The following is a 26,882-nucleotide window of genomic DNA, read 5'->3' as shown; positions in this document are numbered from 1 at the left end:
TCCATTACTCATAATTAGCACGTAGTTCATATTTGTTTAATATTAAATTTATTTTAAATAGTGAACGATAAATATATTTTCCTTTCAAAAGAAAGTATAATTATGTATTGCGTCGACTCATTAGTTTCAATACCCACGTTTTCAATCAAAGAATTTCACAATCTCATAATTTTATTGGGTGCTAACAACTGTGAATGAAATGGGTAGAACCTTGGATTTTGTAAATTACCGGAAAAATAACAAAAAAGGTTCGGCACCTTTCATAGTATTAATTGTCTTAAAGCAGCGACCACGTGTCAGCGATCAAGGAATAGGGAAATGGACGAATGAATAGATCGACAATACTTGTGCAGTTAGCCTGTGTTATTCATTGTTAAAGGACTTGCATCACCGTAAATAAATAACCAATCGATGTCTAAAAACATATTAATGTGTTTATGTTTACACAAAAGTATAGATTGTTTGCATTTAATGCTACTCAAAACAGACCATATTAAATTGTTTCGTTGACATAGCGTCAGTGCAACAATGTAACTGTGACAAGACAAACCATGCTACATCAAATAATCTGTATTTGTAAACATTAATGTAGCCAATATTTTGACGAACAGTCAATTTATAGACTTTAACTTTTCCTAACCTATATTCTATTTTAGATTTAGCCTTGCCTACAACGGATTGCCGACAAAGCGACCTAGACCACACGGCGTCACACATCACCTTGCCCTTCTCTGTCATCAGTCTTGTTTTAGTATGGACACCTACGGTGACCCTGCAACGGTACACAGTTTGCTTGATGGAATATAATAACGAGCACGTGAAGACTTGACGTCACCGAGCAGATACATGTTTTGTTTGTTTGTTTTACGCCGCACTCAGCCATATTCAAGCAATATGACGGCGGTCTGTAAATACTCGAGCCTGGATCAGACATTCCAGTGACTGATGTCTTGAGCATGGATCTACAAAATTTGGATATGATGCAATTGTTACAAAATATATGAGCGGTGGGGTAGCCTTGTGTTTAAAGCACTCGTTATTCATCTAGAAGGCCCTGGCCCGGGTTCCATTCTTCATATGATAATAGTGAAGGAAAAAGGTTCCTGAGACTAAACAGAAGAGGTTGCGCTACTTTGTGAGGATGTGGTCTGCTCAGTACGTACTGTTTAAAGACAAATCTTTTGCACAGGTTCCTATGTTAGCAGCATGTTCGTATTGTCACAAGGCAGTGATGAGTAGTTAAAAAGCATTCTTGACAATTCAAAAAGTGCTTTAATACGACAGGTTTAATAGAATGCACAAAATAGCAGCAAGCCCTTGGGTAAGCAGCGGATGGTTTGTTTTGTTTTGTTTAGTAGAGGTGGAGACATTTGTATTGTTACTAATAATTTATAGCTGATGGATTTTTTTGTTTCGTTTTGTTTAATGAAGGTGGCGGTAGTGACCTTTATTTTGTTACTAATAGTTTTATAGAATTCACAAAATAGCAGCAAGCCCTTGGGTAAGCAGCGGAGGGATTGTTTTGTTTCGTGAAGGTGGAGGTGGAGGTGGAGACCTTTATTTTGTTTATAATAGTTTTATAGAATGCACAAAATAACACCAAGCCCTTGGGTAAGCAGCGGATGAATTGTTTCGTTTTGTTTAGTGAAGGTGGAGGTGGAGACCTTTATTTTGTTAATAATAGTTTTATAGAGTGCACAAAATAACAGCAAGCCCTTGGGTAAGCAGCGGATGGATTGTTTTGTTTTGTTAAGTGGAGGTGAAGACGTTTACATTGTTACTAATAATTTACAGCTGAAGGATTGTTTTGTCTCGTATTGTTTCGTGATGGTGGAGGTAGAGACCTATATTTTGTTAATAATAGTTTTATAGAATTCACAAAATAACAGCAAGCCTTTGGGTAAGCAGCGGAAGGATTGTTATGTTTTGTTTTGCTTAGTGGAGATGAAGGTGGAAACCTTTATTTTGTTACTAATAGTTATATAGAATGCACAAAATAACAGCAAGCCCATGGGTAAGCAGCGGAAGGATTGTTATGTTTTGTTTTGTTTAGTGGAGATGAAGGTGGAAACCTTTATTTTGTTACTAATAGTTATATAGAATGCACAAAATAACAGCAAGCCCATGGGTTAGCAGCGGGTTGGTTGTTTTGTTATTTTTAGTGACGGTAGGGGTAGAGACCTTTATTTTGTTACAAATAGTTTTTTATAGAATGCACAAAATAGCAGCAAGCCCATGTGTTAGCAGCGGATGGGTTGTTTTGTTTAGTGGAGGTGGAGGTGGAGACCTTTACTTGGTTACTAATAGTTTTATAGAATGCACAAAATATGAATAAACAGAGGACAACTGATTTTGTTGAGATGGAGATGAAGATAGAGAAGAAGGTGTCGGTGGTGAATATGCATTGTGAATGAAGGACTAGATTCCTGTACACAGTGTTAGTGATGAAATATAATAACGACCACAAGTGAAGAGTTGGCGTCACCGAGCAGATATATATAGAATACTAAACTCGCTCCCGTGTAATACCAATTTTTTGAAACGCGTGAATAGTTGTGGTATCTGACGAGCGAAAGCTCGTCAGATACCACAACTATTCACGAGTTTCATAAAATTGGTTTTACACGGGAGCGAGTTTAGTATTTTATTTATTACTTACCATTTATAACGTGTTTAGAATTATACTGTTGAGTATGAATAGGCTGACACTTACACGATCCACGGCATAGTCCAATTGAGTTTAAGAGAATAATACTTCAAACACGTCAAAAGTTGAAACGTATGAATTTTAATACCATACAACGGTCCACCTTTAGAATTCACAAAACTATCGTAGGGCTAAGACTATCGCAACTCACATACTTTAACAGACTAACGACTGTCGTTGCGATCGCCTTGTGGAACGGGCCTTGCACCTCAAAGTTTACAATAACGTCACAATACGCGATGACGTAATTTGTGGAATTTTGTTGCAAGATCCATCGGCGAAACAATGCCAGGTGACGTCAGCCTAGCAACACGGTTGCTGGGGTCATCGAGTGTGCATAAGCTCCTCTCAGTGATCTATCAACTCCACATGCTATGTCGTTGAATAAGCCAAGGGATGTTGAGAGCTTTCAATATTTGTTCGCGAAACGTGTTTCGAGAGTACATAAGCACGCGTTTTGGTATTACACAATGTGTAATACAGCTGTATGTTTATTAAACGGGTGATCTCTTCACGGGCAAGTAATAAATGTTGATATACAATAGTTATAGAATATATGAGCGGTGGGGTAGCCTTGTGGTTGAAGCATTCGCTTGTCATCTCTATGGTCCGGGTTCCATGCTCCATATGGGTAAAGTGGGCACGGGTAGCCCTGTCATCTAAGGCACCGCGATTCGCTGTGCAGAGTTGCGTCCATTGGGCACGCCAGAAACCTGTGATTGTGGGTTCGAATCCCGGTCCGCCCCGATTATGTTTTAGGTTTATCAGCACCATACCCGTGCTCGTGGGTTTCACCGAAGTGGTAAACGTCTGAGACCTGCATCACTTCGAGCTTTCCTCCCACATCAAGCTGACACGCCGCGATACAACTGGAATACTGTTAAAAGCGGCGTTAAACCCAACTCAATCACTCACCATATGGATACAAAGCACATTTCTGGTGTCCCCGCCTTAATATTGCTGGTCTGTTTTAGAAGCGGCGTAAAACCATACTCAATGACTACAGAATATGTATTATTCAATAATATATCTTGATATCTCCCCGTTGGGAAAGGCACTAAGGTGTTGCGTTTTTCAAGTGGTACTTTTATGCAAAAGGTCTTACTCGGTACATTTACAGTTTGTGTTATATGTCGGGTCCAACATCAGCCACGACACAACGGAAACAAGCAACAACTGACATCTTCTAAAAAAGCACATACTAAATGTACAGTAAACTACGCTTATAACGAACTGTCGGATATAACGAACTGTTTCTTGGCGCCGTCCATTTTCTGTATAGATGTTGTACATATGCTTATAACGAACTACGGTTATAACGAATTAACATAAGTGGTCCCTTCGAGTTCGTTATAACCGTATTTTACTGTATGTTATTATTATTAATTAGCCAAAAGAAAGTATCAACATGCGGCAGGTTATCCATACAAATAATCTAAACACGGAAAGTGCATTGCTGTGTGGGAATGACGGCAGCTTTAAGAAGCCAGCTACCTGCCAAAATCTTATCATTTGATTAACTCCGACTTCTCCATCATTCGGACAAAATCGTAGAGGAAGATCCGCGAAGTTACGATAGTCACGTAACAGTGTAGAGAAGATCATGCCAGATCAGATGTGGAACAGAACACTTCCTTGATGCTTCTCCATTCATCACTAATTGTTTTAATTTCTTTTAACTCAAGGCCTACATTCACTCAGATGTGTGTCAGCAAGTAAAATGGGTTCATTGTCTTGATGACGCACTAAGATGATGCGATATTTACGACAAATTATTCTACAGTTTTTCTGTATCCGTCATCATGTACATAAAAGCGTATATCTGTGTCTGTCAATGCATCGCCGACATTCGTAAGATTCATAGTACATATGCACTTATATCTAAGATAATATAAAAGATTTATTTTTTTATATTCTTTATAGCTGTCATCGGTGATATTAACGTCATTGTCTTATACCCAACCGTGGCGTCCAATTAATCATTTGCAGTTATTTATTTAATTATTTGTTTAGTTTACAGATGTTTACAAACATCACTCTGCTGCAGTCTGTATCAACCGCCACCATCTTGAGCGCGAGGAAGGGAAGGTGTTCGGAGCAGGGGCTTCGGTACAAGCCCTGCGTTAATGGCTAGTGTTCATCACACGGTGTTACGTTACAACGCGCACGTCCGAGCGACTGAGGGACGTTTAGCTGTCGCTGCAGCTACGATACGAAGCACCTGGAATCCCTTACTCAGCGCCTATCAGGCCCATACCTCCCGCTCTCCATATTTCATTAGCAATGTGTAATTTATCAGCGATGTCAAAAGTTAATATGGGCTGATAAGATCGAGCTGGTAACTGACAAGCTCCCAATTCCACTTGACTCGAAGTGATACTGCCAAGGGGAGATCACTCTATTTGACAAGGAGGCAGTCAGGAAATCCCCTAACATGACAGCGGGTGTCAAAGTTCCCATGGTATCTGATGGTATGTTTATGTGACGTCACATATATCTCTAAACAGCTGAGGTTGTCATTTCACAAAGACATTTTCGCTATTGTGATTTGGTGATAGTATCCTGAAAACGCCACAATGGCAGAATTATTTGTTTTTCGGTTAAAATTCTAAAACAAAATCCACGATAAGGAGCGTTTTGATAAGGATTTTCTTTTTCTATTATTTTCAGAATGCAAGTTTTTTCGTTCCCAACTCGAAGACATACAAAAGATATGCTAATATCTGCCTATTGTTTACTGGTGCATGTATCTTATTCATTGAACCCTGTTACTACGGACAGTACAGTTTGCAGTACAATCCGGTTTAACATAAGGTATATGGTGTAGTATTTAAGTTATGGGGCGACTTGGACCTTTGAAAATCTGTTTGCGCCCTACACATCAAATGTAGACTTGCACAAGTCTCTTAGGTAATAATCATTAGTTTAAATAATTTCTAGATAAGATAAATAATAACTACAAGATGTAAATGACTATCGAACGTTCATCTTTAAGGATAGAATTACTATATATAAATCCATGGACTTATTCATTATATACTTGGAGCAATGCTACATCAAATGCAACAAAAGAGAATAATGAAAATGTGACGATTAACCAGTCTGCTTTATTGTTTTGTGTATTATTTAAAACCGTTAGTAAACACTATTTTTTCTGAAAAATAAGTACTCATTCCATAAAAAACAGATCAGGTAAAAAAGGAAAACTGTCAAAATACACCATTCAAAAAAACTCAATGCACAATGTATGTATATATAACGTATCACATTTTCCCGATGCAGACACGAAGTCTTATAGTCTGGGGTCATTAGAGAATGTGTGCTGCTTTTCTCAAGTACTTGATTTCTTAAATTTAGTCTGATACGATTGTGGCCTGGGCATTCAATTAAATAATGTTTTACTATCTCAGACCCTGAAACAAATATATCCAAAACACCCCATGCAATTCTATAATGTTTGGGAAGTCTAGATTACTGCAGTATCTGAAGAAAGTCTCTGGGCTCCTTTTTATTATATTTTATAACTATAATTTAGCAACTGTTTCTTCTGTAAAATATGTTCCTTTTCAGAGACTAGATGTTAGTTAGTCTATATCTCGGGAGTATTTATTGAATTGTACATCAGACGTAAACCTTTTCCCAGTTCATCATAATGGCATGCCCAAAGACATGCACAAAAATATAAATGTCACTTCATTGGGGGTTAGAGGGAAATGTTTCAAGATTCGTGTAATGGCCGCTTCACACTGTTGGCAGCGATGACACCCTGTGGGTAACGACGGTGGCACGTGCTGGGATGGAGCTTGGTTGCATACATACAAAGGGACATTACTCCTTACACATGTTTCAATGGATCAGTGCGCCCTCGATTTTCATTCTCAGCTCCATGAGGCGTATAGGACCCAAACTTCCATTGAGGCGATAGACGGTGACAGTCACATCACCATCTCATCCTACCGTGGACCTTTTCCATTGGGTGAACAGAGACCTATTTTGAACAAAAAGGTATTTTGTTCAAGAAGACATCATATGATACTTCAACACTCCAACAGAAGAAAGATTATGTACCTTCTGTGATTTTGATGAAACAGAAGTTGAGAAACACTTCCTGTTGCGATGCCCTCTCTACAAAGATCTGAGAGGGTAACTCAAATCATCACCCGGCTTTGCAATGCACCCACTATCGCTAAAATTAAATCCACCAGAGCACTTTGCAAAAATTATCTCTAATTTCATTCACAAAATGTTCAGGGCAAAGAAAATCTGCATCTCGTCCCTAACAATATAATCATAGCAATATTTGTATTCTGTTTTGTATGTCAATGTTTTAATAGGTCATGTTCATGTTTTGTACCCTGTGTCCAGTGGGTGTTTATGTACAATAAATATTCTTCTTCTTCTTCTTCTTCTTCTTCTATGTGCTGCAGAGCCCTAGAAACCCTCAAAGGCCAAGCTACCGAACACGGTCTCCCATCCATCGCGACCAACGATGCTTAACTTCGCCTGATATGTGACATATGTGCTGTACACAAGACCACGTGCCACCCCAAATATGCCACCCATCGCATGATGACAACATGTACATTTTTACCCCGGTCATTGGATGAGTGTACATTTGTGTCACTGGTACATGTCTGTCAGCAGCCCGCTGTTGTCATCAGGTACTACTGATGCTCTGGCAATGATTGACGGCAATTGTTCTGCTGATGGACCGTCAGTGAGTCACATTTTCAAAGTCCATCAAACTACACGTTGTTGTCATCTGCACACGGACCTGGGTCTAAATTTATGGGATACTTCTTAATTAAGAATTGACATAATTTTCATATACATTTCATCACTGCTTTGCCCCTTAAGCTCGATGGAAACTGTTTCAGCAGGCAATGGAGATGTCTGGCGATGACGTTTTGAATTTCATTTTGAAAGATTTCCTTGACGTATGAACCTTTATAACATGATGAGTGAGTGTTGTTTTACGTCGCTTTTAGCCCCCGACTGCCCCAATTATTTGTTTTTCGGTTAAAATTCTAAAAACAAAATCCACGATAAGGAGCGTTTTGATAAGGATATTCTTATTCTATTATTTTCAGAATGCAAGTTTTTTCGTTCCCAACTCGAAGACATACAAAAGATATGCTAATATCTGCCTATTGTTTACTGGTGCATGCATCTTATTCATTGAACCTTCATTGTTACTACGGACAGTACAGTTTGCAGTACAATCCGGTTTAACATAAGGTATATGATGTAGTATTTAAGTTATGGGGCGACTTGGACCTTTGAAAATCTGTTTGCGCCCTACACATCAAATGTAGACTTGCACAAGTCTCTTAGGTAATAATCATTAGTTTAAATAATTTCTAGATAAGATAAATAATAACTGCAAGATGTAAATGACTATCGAACGTTCATCTTTAAGGATAGAATTACTATATATAAATCCATGGACTTATTCATTATATACTTGGAGCAATGCTACATCAAATGCAACAAAAGAGAATAATGAAAATGTGACGATTAACCAGTCTGCTTTATTGTTTTGTGTATTATTTAAAACCGTTAGTAAACACTATTTTTTCTGAAAAATAAGTACTCATTCCATAAAAAACAGATCAGGTAAAAAAGGAAAACTGTCAAAATACACCATTCAAAAAAACTCAATGCACAATGTAAGTATATATAACGTATCACATTTTCCCGATGCAGACACGAAGTCTTATAGTCTGGGGTCATTAGAGAATGTGTGCTGCTTTTCTCAAGTACTTGATTTCTTAAATTTAGTCTGATACGATTGTGGCCTGGGCATTCAATTAAATAATGTTTTACTATCTCAGACCCTGAAACAAATATATCCAAAACACCCCATGCAATTCTATAATGTTTGGGAAGTCTAGATTACTGCAGTATCTGAAGAAAGTCTCTGGGCTCCTTTTTATTATATTTTATAACTATAATTTAGCAACTGTTTCTTCTGTAAAATATGTTCCTTTTCAGAGACTAGATGTTAGTTAGTCTATATCTCGGGAGTATTTATTGAATTGTACATCAGACGTAAACCTTTTCCCAGTTCATCATAATGGCATGCCCAAAGACATGCACAAAAATATAAATGTCACTTCATTGGGGGTTAGAGGGAAATGTTTCAAGATTCGTGTAATGGCCGCTTCACACTGTTGGCAGCGATGACACCCTGTGGGTAACGACGGTGGCACGTGCTGGGATGGAGCTTGGTTGCATACATACAAAGGGACATTACTCCTTACACATGTTTCAATGGATCAGTGCGCCCTCGATTTTCATTCTCAGCTCCATGAGGCGTATAGGACCCAAACTTCCATTGAGGCGATAGACGGTGACAGTCACATCACCATCTCATCCTACCGTGGACCTTTTCCATTGGGTGAACAGAGACCTATTTTGAACAAAAAGGTATTTTGTTCAAGAAGACATCATATGATACTTCAACACTCCAACAGAAGAAAGATTATGTACCTTCTGTGATTTTGATGAAACAGAAGTTGAGAAACACTTCCTGTTGCGATGCCCTCTCTACAAAGATCTGAGAGGGTAACTCAAATCATCACCCGGCTTTGCAATGCACCCACTATCGCTAAAATTAAATCCACCAGAGCACTTTGCAAAAATTATCTCTAATTTCATTCACAAAATGTTCAGGGCAAAGAAAATCTGCATCTCGTCCCTAACAATATAATCATAGCAATATTTGTATTCTGTTTTGTATGTCAATGTTTTAATAGGTCATGTTCATGTTTTGTACCCTGTGTCCAGTGGGTGTTTATGTACAATAAATATTCTTCTTCTTCTTCTTCTTCTTCTTCTATGTGCTGCAGAGCCCTAGAAACCCTCAAAGGCCAAGCTACCGAACACGGTCTCCCATCCATCGCGACCAACGATGCTTAACTTCGCCTGATATGTGACATATGTGCTGTACACAAGACCACGTGCCACCCCAAATATGCCACCCATCGCATGATGACAACATGTACATTTTTACCCCGGTCATTGGATGAGTGTACATTTGTGTCACTGGTACATGTCTGTCAGCAGCCCGCTGTTGTCATCAGGTACTACTGATGCTCTGGCAATGATTGACGGCAATTGTTCTGCTGATGGACCGTCAGTGAGTCACATTTTCAAAGTCCATCAAACTACACGTTGTTGTCATCTGCACACGGACCTGGGTCTAAATTTATGGGATACTTCTTAATTAAGAATTGACATAATTTTCATATACATTTCATCACTGCTTTGCCCCTTAAGCTCGATGGAAACTGTTTCAGCAGGCAATGGAGATGTCTGGCGATGACGTTTTGAATTTCATTTTGAAAGATTTCCTTGACGTATGAACCTTTATAACATGATGAGTGAGTGTTGTTTTACGTCGCTTTTAGCCCCCGACTGCCCCAATTATTTGTTTTTCGGTTAAAATTCTAAAAACAAAATCCACGATAAGGAGCGTTTTGATAAGGATATTCTTATTCTATTATTTTCAGAATGCAAGTTTTTTCGTTCCCAACTCGAAGACATACAAAAGATATGCTAATATCTGCCTATTGTTTACTGGTGCATGCATCTTATTCATTGAACCTTCATTGTTACTACGGACAGTACAGTTTGCAGTACAATCCGGTTTAACATAAGGTATATGATGTAGTATTTAAGTTATGGGGCGACTTGGACCTTTGAAAATCTGTTTGCGCCCTACACATCAAATGTAGACTTGCACAAGTCCCTTAGGTAATAATCATTAGTTTAAATAATTTCTAGATAAGATAAATAATAACTGCAAGATGTAAATGACTATCGAACGTTCATCTTTAAGGATAGAATTACTATATATAAATCCATGGACTTATTCATTATATACTTGGAGCAATGCTACATCAAATGCAACAAAAGAGAATAATGAAAATGTGACGATTAACCAGTCTGCTTTATTGTTTTGTGTATTATTTAAAACCGTTAGTAAACACTATTTTTTCTGAAAAATAAGTACTCATTCCATAAAAAACAGATCAGGTAAAAAAGGAAAACTGTCAAAATACACCATTCAAAAAAACTCAATGCACAATGTATGTATATATAACGTATCACATTTTCCCGATGCAGACACGAAGTCTTATAGTCTGGGGTCATTAGAGAATGTGTGCTGCTTTTCTCAAGTACTTGATTTCTTAAATTTAGTCTGATACGATTGTGGCCTGGGCATTCAATTAAATAATGTTTTACTATCTCAGACCCTGAAACAAATATATCCAAAACACCCCATGCAATTCTATAATGTTTGGGAAGTCTAGATTACTGCAGTATCTGAAGAAAGTCTCTGGGCTCCTTTTTATTATATTTTATAACTATAATTTAGCAACTGTTTCTTCTGTAAAATATGTTCCTTTTCAGAGACTAGATGTTAGTTAGTCTATATCTCGGGAGTATTTATTGAATTGTACATCAGACGTAAACCTTTTCCCAGTTCATCATAATGGCATGCCCAAAGACATGCACAAAAATATAAATGTCACTTCATTGGGGGTTAGAGGGAAATGTTTCAAGATTCGTGTAATGGCCGCTTCACACTGTTGGCAGCGATGACACCCTGTGGGTAACGACGGTGGCACGTGCTGGGATGGAGCTTGGTTGCATACATACAAAGGGACATTACTCCTTACACATGTTTCAATGGATCAGTGCGCCCTCGATTTTCATTCTCAGCTCCATGAGGCGTATAGGACCCAAACTTCCATTGAGGCGATAGACGGTGACAGTCACATCACCATCTCATCCTACCGTGGACCTTTTCCATTGGGTGAACAGAGACCTATTTTGAACAAAAAGGTATTTTGTTCAAGAAGACATCATATGATACTTCAACACTCCAACAGAAGAAAGATTATGTACCTTCTGTGATTTTGATGAAACAGAAGTTGAGAAACACTTCCTGTTGCGATGCCCTCTCTACAAAGATCTGAGAGGGTAACTCAAATCATCACCCGGCTTTGCAATGCACCCACTATCGCTAAAATTAAATCCACCAGAGCACTTTGCAAAAATTATCTCTAATTTCATTCACAAAATGTTCAGGGCAAAGAAAATCTGCATCTCGTCCCTAACAATATAATCATAGCAATATTTGTATTCTGTTTTGTATGTCAATGTTTTAATAGGTCATGTTCATGTTTTGTACCCTGTGTCCAGTGGGTGTTTATGTACAATAAATATTCTTCTTCTTCTTCTTCTTCTTCTTCTATGTGCTGCAGAGCCCTAGAAACCCTCAAAGGCCAAGCTACCGAACACGGTCTCCCATCCATCGCGACCAACGATGCTTAACTTCGCCTGATATGTGACATATGTGCTGTACACAAGACCACGTGCCACCCCAAATATGCCACCCATCGCATGATGACAACATGTACATTTTTACCCCGGTCATTGGATGAGTGTACATTTGTGTCACTGGTACATGTCTGTCAGCAGCCCGCTACATCAAATGCAACAAAAGAGAATAATGAAAATGTGACCATTAACCAGTCTGCTTTACTGTTTAGTGTATTATTTAAAACTGTTAGTAAACACTATTTTTTCTGAAAAGTAAGTACTCATTCCATAAAAAACAGATCAGATAGAAAAGGAAAACCGTCAAAATACACCATTCACATCGACTGCCCCCATAACGGATGGGAACTATGAAGATCCGGGGTAGAATAGATCTTCAGCAACCCATGCTTGTCGCAAAAGGCGACTACGCTTGTCGTAAGATGCGACTAAGGGATCGGGTGGTGAGGCTCGCTGCCTTGGTTGATGCATTGCATCGATCCCAATTGCGTGGATTGATGCTCATGATATCAATCACTGGATTGTCTGGTTCAGACTCGATTACTTACAGACCGCCGTCATATAGCTGGAATATTGCTGAGTGCGTCTTTAAACAACAAACCAACCAACCATAACGTATTGAACAGAGCTGGCACCATGAAGCTGGTACATTTCACGTCGTACGATTGTGTTGATGCCTCTGTTGATGGGAATGGCGAAAACACTGTCGATGATGAAGCTGAATTACATTTATATTTTCTCCTATATTGTAAATGATCGTAACATAAATGAGGAAAAGAAACAGCAAAAAAGCGAAAATTTGTAAATATTGATTTTCAAAAGTAACTTTGAACTTCACTCAATAATAAATGAAGAGCTTAGAGCTAAAAGGGGCCAAAATGGACTTTGGCCCTTTTTGCATATTATTGCATAAATAACATCTATGAGTTCTTGTCTACCTGTAGAAAAAATATTGTATGTTTTCATTGATGCGTTTTTGGAATATAGCTACTTAGAATTCTATAAAAGGGGCCAAAGTCAAGTTTCAAAAGGGCCAAAGTCACTTTGCTAGATTTTGGCCCTTTTAGCTCTCATTTCAGTGTGTGGTTGAATGAGAGAGATTTTGAAAGTTTGTCACCTTATTATCATATTTCAACTATTTCAACAAAGTTGGCATGAGTTTAAATCATTTAAAAGTACTTCAATAGTATATGTTTGTACTTCCAGTAGAAGTTTATCAATCTCACTTGTTAAATCCCATGCAAATGCCTGAGGGTAATTAAAGGGCCAAAATACAGACAATTGGCCCTTTCCACCCTTACACAAATTAAAAACATAAGTTTGTTTCCTTTTTTGAATGTTTTTTTTATAATAATATTTATATCTCTGCTGTCAGAATGCGTTAATGTCTAGGAATTTATCGGTAAAAAAAAAGTTCATTAACATGCATATGTGTTTTCATCACTTTTCTCAAAACAGACTCCACATGACATTGGCCCTTATGGCTCTAAGCTCTTCAAATAATATTCCATGTGCATGTGTTATTCCGGACATTTATGCCTGTTACATATTGTTTCCAATAACACGAGGAGTGAATGGGTGAGATGGCTTTACGCCTCTTTCAGCAATATTCAAGCAATATCACGGCGGGGACACCAGAAACGGGCTTCAAACATTGTACCAGTGTAGGGAATCGACCCCGGGCATGATGAGCGAAGGCTTTAACCAGAAGGCTACCCCCTCGACAGAAAACAACACGAGGAAGACAGAAGGGTGAGCATGAGAGTGAAACATATTCACATCAGTATAATTTGTGTTTACGGATAGGCATGTTATGCATACTTTCTAATGGAGCACACTTAGAAAATGTGTCAAATTATAATATATACACCAGAAGACACGTGCCAAAATAAAACATTGAAACAGTGATACTATCAATTAATACAGACTTAACAGGTCATCGTTGTGTCATTTGGCGGCTAACCAGGTTCTAAAGATTATGTAATCTGAAAATCTTAATTGGTTAAAAGAAGGAAATCTGTTTCCCAAACAAATTAATAAATTGTTTTTAAGATAATTTAGATAAGTTGTTTTACGGGATGCAGATAGTGTTCCCATGCACTGAGTGCCTCTTATAAATAAAACTGCATTCCTTTATATTGAAATACTGTGACAGTAATTTTCGGCGTTAATGCAAATAGTACGTAAGTCTTTGAGGGCCATTTGTTTTTTTCTTGAAATTTCAAAATTCTAAGTTGAAATTTCAAGATGTTATGTTAATTCCAACTTATTATCTTGAAATTTCAAGATACTTAGTTGAAATTTCAAGATGTAATGTTCATTTCAACTTATTATCTTGAAATTTCAAGATACTAAGTTGAAATTCCAAGATGCTATGTTAAAATTGCAAGATACATAAGTTGGAATTTTAAGGTTTTAACTTGAAATTTCAACTTAATATCAAGAAATTTCAGAACATTATCTTGAAGTTTCAATTTGGTATGTATCTTGAAATTTCAACTTAATATCTTGAAATATCAACTTAGTATCTTGAAATTTCAAGAAAAAGACAAATGTGCCTAAAAGGCTTCCGTAAAAATAGTACTGTATTAGTGTATTCACGTTTATGATAGGTTAGCCTGCATAATCTAAACTTATGAGTGAGCACGGGTAGTCCAGTGGTGTGGGCACCCCAATTCATAGTGGGGAGTTGCGTCTCGTATCAGTGACAGGTGCGCTGCTGACGGGTGTGGAGTCTAGGTTCGCCTCGTTTATGAACTTGGTATGTCAGCATAGAACAAATGCTTTTGAATATTGCCAAAATGCATTGCATTCCCCTCGCAATATTTGTATCATTTCTCATAAATGAAGCGCTGCCTAGTCGAAAACACAAAGGTTGACAACTCTCCAACACTGAAGCCTTCTGCATTACTCACATTGTCAGAAGGGGTGTATTGAATATAGAACACCAAACCCGGACTTTCCCAATATCAGCAGCACCAGATCATGAGGTACCAAGTCTGAGGCACTGAGGACAATGGGGAATCGAACAACATCCTAATTGGGATTCAGGCTTGACATTACATGCGCGAAGTTCGCACATATTTGCCTTTGGAATAGATCCATATTACAGCCTCAGACGTATCCAGGCCAACATACCTGATCCTGTTCTTTTTTGATAATTCAAATGAAATCATTTATATCATTGTCTTTTTGTCACTGATGCGATAGACAAGGTTCAGGACAAACATGGTAAATATGCGGACCTTGCTTTCAAATGTCACGCTTGCATCCCAAATACCAAGTTGTCCGACAATCCATTGTTGCCTCGGGTTTGGTACCTCCCAATCTGTTGACTGACATTGGGAGAGTACCCGGGTTTGCTACCAGGAATACAGCCCTTCTGACAATATGGGTTATGCAGAAGGCTGCAGTGTTTGGGAGTCTTCACATTCTCCGAAAGGATCTGGGTGGGTTTGGTTTGACTAGGCATCGCTTCCTGGGAGAAGTCCCATTCGCTGTCTGGGCTGCTTGTGGAGGGGACAATGTCCCTGAGCTGATGATGAATCTAACCAGCCTGTGCATTAGACTGTGTCATGCCCACTCAAACCCTCTTTGCTGCTTTTATTTTAATCAGTAAATAATAAGAAGAAGAACTGTGCAGTCAAATTATTTCAATCTTCTTGGGTAAAACTACAAAACATAAATTTCAGAAAAGACGGTATTGTCTGACGGTATTCAAACATTTCAAATGAGAGTGTCACACACAGCTTACTTTCTCCAAATAATCAGCTTTAATAATTAGCTTTGACACTGAAAATATCAAGATGAACTCTAGATCTTCTTCTGTGAACTATGAGAACTAAGGACAACAAACAACACACACTCACACACGCACACAGACACATACACACACGCACACACAGACACACATATACACACAGGCACACACGCACACACAGACACACATATACACATACACACACAGGCACACACACACGCACATACACATACACACACAGGCAGACACACACACACACACGCAAGCACGCACGCTCTCACACACACACACCGGGTCAGATTGCGATACTATGCTTTATATTTATTCACATGGACATAACTATCGCAGTTTGTTATAGTGACAAATGTATGTGTGTGTAAATAAGTTCACGCAATTATGTTTTGACTCATGCTTGTGGGTCAGTATTTAGTCACCACTTTAAACGTTTTTCTTATTTCAAAATGTGAGTGTTGATGTACCATGGCCCAGTGTTCATATATAATTATTTTATGAATTTAATAAATTTTGTTTTGGTGGGCTTTTTTAGTTTTTCGAAATCGGATGGCTGAGATTCCAATACACACTCTATCATATATTTTTAGCATTATTGTATCAACTGTCTGTAGTCAACATTCTGGGTAGGCCGGCGTAATGAAGATATTTCTGCAAGTTTAGTGAGATCACAAATCACCAAGAATTCATACGTGGCCTTTCAAAGACATTTTTCCTGTCGATATCGCCCCTGTTATTCTTTCTGAAATGCTCACATAGTCCAATATTTTGATAGATTAAAGGTGTATTTGATTGTGGTACATTCACAGATAAATGAACGAAGTCTATTTCCGTATCGACACATCTCAATAGAAATACATCTAATTGAATTCGGATAACCAGCGTGTACGTTCGTGTACTGAATTCTAAAGGTTGGCCGTTGTATGGTATTATATTATTAGGTATCAACTTTTGACATGTTATAAGTATTATTCTTTTAAAATCCAAATGGGATAAGCTGAGGATCGCGCAGCTATCGACCTATTCACACACGAGTGAGAAACAGAAAAATATAAACGGCAAGAAATAAATAAAATACTAAATGACTCAATTTAACACCAATTTTATTAAACTTGTGAATAGTTCTGGTGTCTGACGAGGGAAAGCTTTAATATTCTATATTTATCCTGATGTTGAAAGATATTGTTTTATTTAGATAAGAGAGACATGTCGTTAAAACAAGAATATTTCTATAATTGTTTGATTTATAATTTAAACCTGTATCATTCCCGTAAAAAAACATTGGAAAATATGGAAGTGACTATTTTAAAATAAATGTTTATTAATGCTATATAATTTGTTGATAATTTGAGAGTATTTTTTATCATACGTTACGTTTTGTTTAATAAATACCTAGATTTCCAGGTTACTTTTAACATTAACTAATCTATAAAGAAATTAAATGTAAAACAATCATTTCCTGCCTTTAATCCACGTTGATATCTAATATAGCCACGGCGTTGCTCCCGTGCGTTCCAGAGCTGGAGTGGTTGTAGATACTTATACATACATACAGGTGGTATTTGTACACAACATCAAGACGTGTCAACAATTCATTTTAGTTCCTGTTAATAAGCATTGAAACAATCTATCTCTGATGTTTTGACAAGAGATATGTAATTTACTTTATTTCTAGACCAGTGTCATCCAACAAGACATCACGCTGCTTCCCGTATCTGGGAGACTTCAAGATGTTGCACCTAACCGTCTCCAGTCGACTTTATCTCGCCAAGACTTCGGCTACCATCGATTAGGGAATACCGTTCTTTCAAAATGAGCAAATCTGAAGCAAAAATCTTTGTTGGAAGGTGCTCGCGAAAGCTAACCTCGGCCTTTGTAGGTCAGGGGTTACGTGAGACGTGACTGACGGCAGGATTTACGAAGAGTCGGCACCACTTTAGGGCAGAATGCCATTTTTACCGCTGATAAGGAAATGCCAAGAATATAAGTTTTTTGTATAAGATTACCTTTTATATTAAATTTGAATTTTCATTTTTCAGAACATTTCTTTGTTAAAACGAAGTTTGTAGCGTAATTCTACAGCACTTCGTCTCATTCACTCATTTATTCTTGCTTCTGGTGACCCTTGCCCCCCCCCCCCCCCCCCCCCCCCCCCCCCCCCCCCAACGCACACGTGCAAACACCCGTTCCTGACTATAAAGACTAAATACCTGATCTGCAATATGGTTTTCCGGTCAACGGCCTTACATCACGTGTTTCCCCTCCTTGGCATATAAATATATATATATATATATTTATATATCAATATACTTCACATTCGTAGCTCTTCATGCAACTGTAAAAGAGATGCTTCTTTATTTTCTATCTATCCGTACATATCTGATATCTAAACCAGGTTAGTTAGTTATTTTATTTTTTATATATTGATATATCAAATAAATAACTGCCGGATGAACCAAACAAGACATGGCTATTCGCTAGTGATGTATTTGACATAGGTTTCAAGGCGATATTGCATGTATTATACCAACGAGTTTCTCACTTCAGGCCAAAGTTTTTGTAATTTTGTAATTTTGTGGTCAAATCCAATTTGTAGGATTATCCTTTCTTTTTCCCGGCATTTTAGTTCGTTTGTGTTATACAAGACTAACATAAAGTCTCTGAAATGGACTAATTTACAGAAAATACAGTTGTTAACTTACAGTTATGAAATATATGGAGCGCAGAGACCTTCTTCATTTTCAGATGATCTAGATCTAGATTTTCAGTACCCTAGAATATATATCAGACTTTCATGGGCTGTGTTGGATATATTTGTTTCATTGTCTGTGGACTAGACTAGTATATATTACCATAATATATCGGGATTCGAACCTGGATTCACGATGAGCCAACGATTTAACCACTGGGCTTCCACCCCAGCCTACCGCAGAAGATTGATTGATTGTTTGTTGTTTAACGCCTTACTCAGCAATATTCCAGCTATATGACGGCGGTCTGTAAAGAATCGAGTCTGGACCAGAAAATCCAGTGATTGACATCATGAGCAATAGGGATGCGATGTTTGTATCAACCAAGTCAGCGAGCCTGACCACCCGATCCCGTTAGTTGCTTCTTACGACAAGCATTGTCGCCTTTTACGGCAAGCATGGGTTGCTGAAGACCTATTCTACCCCGGATCTTCACAGTCAACCGCAGAAGAAACACTTCAGGTCTTCGGTTTATCTTTAATAACGACCGTTGCATTTGTTTCTGTGTGAAAACTGGGCCCTCGTTATAAATATTAATTTATTCTTATTCTTGTGAATCAACTTGCGAAAATCAAAATAAGAAATTCAATTCAAATATATGCAATATATAAGTGAAAGATCAGTGTTTTGAGATAATGAATACAAATTTAAAAAAAGTTTTTTACCATACAAAGATATCTAGCGTTAACTTTAAGATGCATTCCCAATACGTGTATTGGCTAAAATTACATTTATCTGACTACCACCCCGCTACACTACCCCCACCACCCCGCAACACGACCTCCACCACCCCTCTAGACTACCTCCATTATCCCACTACACTACCTACACTATCCTACTAGACTACCCCCACCACCCCTCTAGACTACCCCCACCATCCCACTAGACTACCCCCACCACCCCTCTAGACTACCCCCACCATCCCACTAGACTACCCCCACCACCCCTCTAGACTACCCCCACCATCCCACTAGACTACCCCCACCACCTCTCTAGATTACCCCCACCACCCCTCTAGACTACCCCCACCATCCCACTAGACTAACTCCACTTGACTACCTCCATCATCTCAATACACTACCTACACTATCCCACTAGACTACCCCCACCACCCCTCTAGACTACCTCCACTATCCCTCTAGACTACCCCCATCATCCCTCCAGGCTACCTCCACTATCCCTCTAGACTACCCCCATCATCCCTCCAGACTACCTCCACTATCCCTCTAGACTACCCCAATCATCCCTCCAGACTACCTCCACTATCCCTCCAGACTACCCCCATCATCCCTCCAGACTACCTCCACTATCCCACTAGACTACCCCATCATCCCTCCAGACTACCTCCACTATCCCTCTAGACTACCCCCAACATCCCTCTAGACTACCTCCACTATCCCTATAGACTACCCCATCATCCCTCCAGACTACCTCCACTATCCCTCTAGACTACCCCCATCATCCCTCCAGACTACCTCCACTATCCCACAAGACTACCCCCATCATCCCTCCAGACTACCTCCACTATGCCACTAGACAACCCCCACCACCCCTCTAGACTACCTCCACTTCCCTCTAGACTACCCCCATCATCCCTCCAGACTACCTCTACTATCCCACTAGACTACCTCCATCGTCCCACTAGACTACTTCCATCGTCCAACTAGACTACCTCCGTTATCCCACCACCCCACTACACTAACTTCACCCTCCGCGATTGGTAATATTTTAGAGTATGTGTACTCACATAGCCAGATTTGTGTGAGGTAGGAGGCATTGAGCCAAAATGTTGTGGAGAGAACACTTGGTGATTGTATTCATCTCAGTTATCGGTACATAGGAAAAGTCCAAGGTGAAGGTAAGCTACCATAAATAAAGCGCATGTTCCCCGTTGGAATCGATAGCGGCTGCCCATGGAAGAGACGAGTATGCGAATCACATCCTAGGGAATGGTTGCCCACTCGCCCTTCAACGCAAAGGCCAACTGCTGCAACGTCTGGGGTTATGGTTGACGTCGGCGTAGCCGTCTATCCAATTCACCCCACAGGTGCTCTATCGGGTTTAAACCCGGGGATCTGGAGGGTCAGGGGAGAACATCAACGTTGTTGTTGTGTGGACAGGCTCTTGTGATCCGTGCTGTATGCGGTCGAGCGTTGTCCTGCTGGAATACACCGTTGCCGTTGGCTGCAATTGGGAGGATGTGTGGTAGGAGAATTTATCGATGTATCGTTGAGCAGTAAGATCGCCCTGGATATGGACCAAACCTGTCCTGCCATGATGAGACATAGCCGCCCACATAATAACGTTACCCCACCAAACATGTCCACTTCCTGTACGCAGTTGTTGACGATGTTGTCGACTCAATATGACGCGTTGAACAGGACGTCTTGCTCGTAGAGCTGCTGCTCTTAAACGATTTCGTACGATCTGGTCGGAGATTCTGCGCAGTCCGGTAGTTGGGATGCGGTTGAAGTGGCTGTGGTCGTCCTTTCACGTAGGTTGCGCAGTCGGATGTAGCGATCTTGGGCGGGGTGGTTACTCTTGGTCGTCCCGACCTTGGCCGATCACGTATTGACCCATGCTGTTGAAACCGATCCCATTGCCTTGTGATGGTGCTGGGCGCTACATTGAAAACCCTGGCTACAGCTGATCGGGATTCCCCTGCCTGCAAGCGGACTATGACGTTGTTTCTTTGCACTTCTGTTAATCTTGGCATGTTGTTGAACTGTCACTGTTCGATTGACGCAGATGCGAGGCAATCAAGAACCCTGCACTTTTAATACCTTTCTTAGTGCTGCTGCACGTGCAGTGCGTGCAGCACCATGGCCCTTTTGTCAATGCACTGGGTGTGTTTTTTCCGAATCGTACCTGTTTCCCGACTAATGGTTTGCATGTCCTTGTTGTGATCATTTTGATCCGGGAAATTTGTCACTGACACTATAACACATTAAACCTCATCATTTTGCACCTCTTGCTCCGCTAATTTTGCTTTTATGGACAAAAATATCCGTATTGCGTTTCTTTTCCTTTTTGAAGAGTACACATTGACACTACCACATTCGTTTTAACGGCAAACTCACCGGAATCACTGGAGCTGCACTTATTTAGCTTCAACTAAACTGCCGCGCAGTATAAAGTGTACGCATAAAAATTGAAACAGACTTAAGTAACAACGCACAACCCGTGGATGTAGAAGATACACCTGCAGCAGTGAAAGCACGCATAGAAATGGTATAAAATGCAATGGATCGATGCCAAACGGACTGGCAACCGATTTTCAAAGACGTCATCAAGCGCTTGACGTCATCGATGAGAAGGCGAGTCTTGGCGTGCATTGGTGCTCGTGGTTGTCATACTCACTATTGAGAATGTCTGGTATCTGGGAACCAACTCAAGCTGATCAGGACAATACCGGCTTCTCTCTGCTCAGTACTGTGTGCTGTGACCTCCGTGTTCCTTGAGACGTCATGTGCACGGCACCTGTTGTGAGATACTCATATGATGCATGTACTATCGCCTGTGAGACCGTATGAAATATATCACTTGCGAATAGCCTTTTCTTGCTTAGTCCATATAAGCCACTTTCAAACATTGGGTGTATACTTTCTTTTGCAGTTTCTTCAAATATAGGTTTAAGGAAGTTGGTTTATTTGTTTGCTTGTTTGTTGTTTAACGCCGCACTCAGCAACATTCCAGCTATATGGCGGCGGTCTGGAAATAATCGAGTATGAACCAGACATTCCAGTGATTAATATCATGAGCATTGATCCACGCAATAGGGATCGATGACATGCATCAACCAAGTCAGCGAGCCTGACCACCTGATCCCGTTAGTCGCCTCTTACGACAAGCATAGTCGCCTTTTAGGGCAAGCATGGGTTGCTGAAGACCTATTCTACCCCGGATCTTCACGGTTCTTTTAGGAAGTGGCGAGCTTAGACCGACATATACAATAAGCGGTTCTTAGCATTTTTCCCAGGTATTTTGCTAGTTTTACCTTATTGTAAATGTATCTTTGAACAGATATATTCTAAGTTGGAAAATATAACTGGAAACACATCTCCTAGACACAGTAAGTGTTAATGACTCATTAACTGTATGCATGTTAATACGATAGAGTTTTCTTACAGTGTTGAATACACAAACATCAGTGAAAACCTATCTCATTCACACATTATGTAATTATAAATATATTTTATTTGAATTTTTTTTTATAATAAAGCTTTGACAAATATAAACATGATTGCGAGCACACATAAAAATATCTTACATGTTATGAATGTGTTAATAGGGTCTCATTATACTAGGACTTTTTCATATTTATTTGTTTTTCTTTGTAGCGATGCGTTTTTAATGTTTTGTGTGTTGCTGTAAACAGATTATAGTATAGTAAAATGAACGAATTTAACGTTGCGAGAGTGAATATGGTTTTACGCCGCTTTTAGCAATATCTAAGTAATGTCTCGAGGGGGGACACCATAAATGGGCTTCACAGATCTTTGTACCCATATGGGGAATCAAACTCGGCCCATCGCTTTGACGAGCGAACGCTTTAACCACTGGGTTACCCCACCGGCCCATTTGTATTTAGTTTGATACAGTTAAATCGATTAATGATATCCAGTTTCATAGTGGAATACGATTGTGTAACATATTGTCGATCTCGGATAAGCACGACCTTGTGATTTGGTCTCAATTACGATGATACTTGACAGTACGGAAATCTCTATTATGTTTGTTGTTTAACGCCGCACTCAGCAATATTCCAGCTTTATGAAGGCGGTCTGTAAATAATCGAGCCTGGACCAGACAATCAAGTGATTGTCATCATGAGCATCGATCCACGCAATTGGGATACAATGACATGTATCAACCAAGTCAGCGAGCCTGACCACCCGATCCCGTTAGTGAAATCTCCATTTAACATGGCCTTGTAATATGCACGTTGAACCTTCTTAAAACTTAAAATCAATTAATTAAATTCTCGATTTACGCATACAGTACATCTTCTTATAACATTGCGCCTGTTCACATCTTTTCAAACTGTGTAGATGATTAATTATATACACAATTACACAATGACATTGCATGAAAAGCAGTAATACAGCATAACGTTCGAGGAAGATGATGGAGATGAGGAGAATCGAGATGACTCAGTTAAGGAGGACGCACAAGATTGATTTGTCTGTTTATTTGTTTGTTTTTCACGCCGCACTCAGCAATATTCCAGCTATATGACGGCGGTCTGTAAAAAATGGAGTCCGGACCAGACAATCCAGTGATTGACATCATGAGCATCGATCCACGCTATTGAGATACGATGACATGCTTCATCCCAGTCAGCGGGCCTGACCTCCCGATCCCGTTACTTGTACACACGGATGGCCTCGAGCATTAGATCTGCTAAAAGTAATATATTTTTTCTTTGGTTTTCTAGGGTAGTTTCCCAGCTCGATTATTTTCTGTAGAGTCGTGCCAGTTTCGGCTGGTCGTGGTTTGAATCTGTACGATGATTTGTCATCACCATACCCAAACTGGTTAGTTCATCAACGTACATTGTCCCCATAGAACTGACATGAAAGTGTTAAATCCAACTCACTCACTCGTGGATACGCCTTTCGTTCCAGTAACTCCAGGAGATTCTGGGTTAGAATAGGTCCTTAGCGACCTGACCCGTGAAGATCCGGGGTAGAATAGATCTTCAGCAACCCATGCTTGCCGTAAAAGGTGACTATGCTTGTCGTAAAGGGCGACTAACGGGATCGGGTGGTCAGGCTCGGTGACTTGGTTGATGCATGTCATCGATCCCAATTGCGTGGATCGATGCTCATGATATTAATCACTGTATTGTCTGGTTCAGACTCGAATGTTTACAGACCGCCGCCATATAGCTGGAATATTGCTGAGTGCGGCGCTAAACAACAAATAAACTTGTCAATGAAACACAAGAAGATAACATCCATTTTCTGAGACATGTTATTCAGTATGAGTGCGGCGTCAAACAAAACAAACAAACAAACAAACACACATGACAATTTGAATGCTAAACAGGGCCTCTGCATTACTGCAGTAAACAAGAAACAAAGTTAACAAAATTTGAAGTTGTATGGCTGGCTACGGCACTGACTATACCCACCTTCATCCAATCATACGCTAGTTGCCGTGTACCCGTGAAAATCCGGGTTAAAATAGGTCTTCAGCAACCCATGCTTGTCGTAAAAGGCGACTGTGCTTGTCGTCAGACGGGACCACCAACGGGATGGTGAGGCTCGCTGACTTGGTTGATGCATGCCATTGTTTCCTAATTGCGTGGATCGATGCTCATTATGTCAATGACTTGATTGTCTGGTCCAGATTCGATTATTTACAGACCGCCATCACATAGCTGGAATATTCCTCAGTGCGGCGTAAAAAAACAAACTAACTGCTGACTGTGGTTGGTTTCAGCTGAAAAAGCCCCATGCCATGCCTGCGTAAGTACATCGCTTCTCCTCTGTTAAAAAGTTTCCAATTTACAGTGACAGTATCACATCGTCTCTGTTTATAACACCAATGGATACCTGTATCTCATTCAGGCAGTCCACTCAGCGCCAGAACCACCAAGGAGTATATTTAAAAAACACTCAAGTTTGGTAAAGACTGATATTTTACTGGCGCTTCGCCCAATTAACTTCTCATAAGTTTTCAAGATCGTTTCACCCCTGCACAAACCGCAACCCCGGTTAATAATACTGATATTTACTGTTAATATACGTGATGTACATCATCAGTTATGTCCTAGTAATTAATAAGAAACTCTATGGGTTATAAAGGTAACGACTCTGTTCATTTGAATGAAAATGGGGTTGTTCCGTGGCAATAGCCAATACCATCCGTAGAACATCATCTCAAAGGAGTGAGTGGGTTGGGTTTAACGCCGCTTTTAACAGTATTCCAGTCATATCACGGCGAGCCAGCTGAATGTGGGAGGAAAGCCCGAAGTGATGCAGGTCTTAGACGTTTACCACTTCGGGGAAACCCACGAACTCGGGTATGGTGGGGACAAACCTTGAAACATAATCGGGGCGAGCCGGGATTCGAACCAACAATCATAGGTTTCTGGTGTGTCCAAGGGACGCAAATCTGCATAGGGAATTGCGACGGCTTAGACGACTGGGCCCATCTCCAAGGAATGTGTCCCAAATTGGAATAGTCTCATGATCTTGTCGTCTTAAACATCAATATAATCAATTTAATGGATTCAGTACACACACGTCATCAATACATCATGGTCTTGTATGCACTGGGTTCCTGTATTGACCGTGAATACAGTTTAGTATGCCTTGCGTGTAAGTTTAGTCCGCTAATCACTCCGCTAACGTTTGCTGAACGCTGTGTCACTATGTAATCGTCCAAACACTTGCCGTAAAAGGCGACTATGTTTGTGGTAAAAGGCGACTAACGGGATCGGGTGGTCATGCTCGCTGACTTGGTTGATGCGTGTCATCGATTCGAATTGCGTGGATCGTTGCTCATGATATCAATCACTGGATTGTCTGGTCCAGACTCGATTATTTACAGACCGCCGTCATATAGCTGGAATATTGCTGAGTGCGGCGTTAAACAACAAACCAACCAACCAACCAAAGACTCACATGTTCCGATTTTCGCGTCAAAGTGAGTGACTGAGTAAGGTTTTAAGACGCTTTTGGCAATATTCTAGCAATGTCACGGCAGGGACACCAGAAATAGGTTTCACACATTGTACCCAATGTGTTTTGGTATGAAGACTGGATATTATGTCGGCTACAATATCAATAACTATGAGCCCAAATATCTTTTTTGACTAAACACATCTGTAACAATGTATTGTCTTGTGGCAGACAATTTCTTTTCAACAGCCTGAAGCATAATTATTAGTTTCAGTCATTATTAAGGGACAATGTTTTCTTTCGATGAAGGGGGCACGGCTGGCCCAGTCGTCTAGGGCGCCGCGATTCGCTGTGCAGAGTTGCGTCCCTTGGGCACGCCAGAAACCTATGATTGTGGGTTCGAATCCCGGTTCGCCCCGATTATGTTTCTAGGTTTGTCAGCACCATGCCCGTGCTCGTGGGTTTCACCGAAATGGTAAACGTCTGCGATATAACTGGAATAATGTTAAAAGCGGCGTTAAACCCAACTCACCCACTCACTCTTTGGAGGACCGCCTCCGTGGTCTAGTGGTAGAGCGTCCGCCCGGAGAGCGGAGACCCGGGATTCGATCCCCGGCCGCGTCATACCAAAAAGACGTTAAAACATGGTACTTGTTGTAACCCTGTCTGGA

The 26,882-nt window shown here is 40.0% G+C and overlaps 1 long non-coding RNA gene across 1 annotated transcript; it reads left to right on the top strand.

Annotated features, from left to right (window-relative positions):
• Positions 1-9,969: 9,969 nt before the first annotated feature.
• LOC124137877 lies at positions 9,970-17,868 on the top strand. Its single transcript, XR_006861573.2, has 3 exons — positions 9,970-10,092; positions 13,663-13,810; positions 17,506-17,868. It is a non-coding gene; the product is annotated as an uncharacterized LOC124137877 (long non-coding RNA).
• The last annotated feature ends 9,014 nt before the right edge of the window (positions 17,869-26,882 follow it).

The sequence above is a fragment of the Haliotis rufescens genome, unplaced genomic scaffold (genome assembly GCF_023055435.1).
Source record: "Haliotis rufescens isolate VD_foot unplaced genomic scaffold, xgHalRufe1.0.p SCAF_57, whole genome shotgun sequence".
In the NCBI taxonomy this organism is placed as follows: Eukaryota; Metazoa; Mollusca; class Gastropoda; order Lepetellida; family Haliotidae; genus Haliotis; species Haliotis rufescens.
This window is presented reverse-complemented; position numbering and strand designations above follow the sequence as displayed.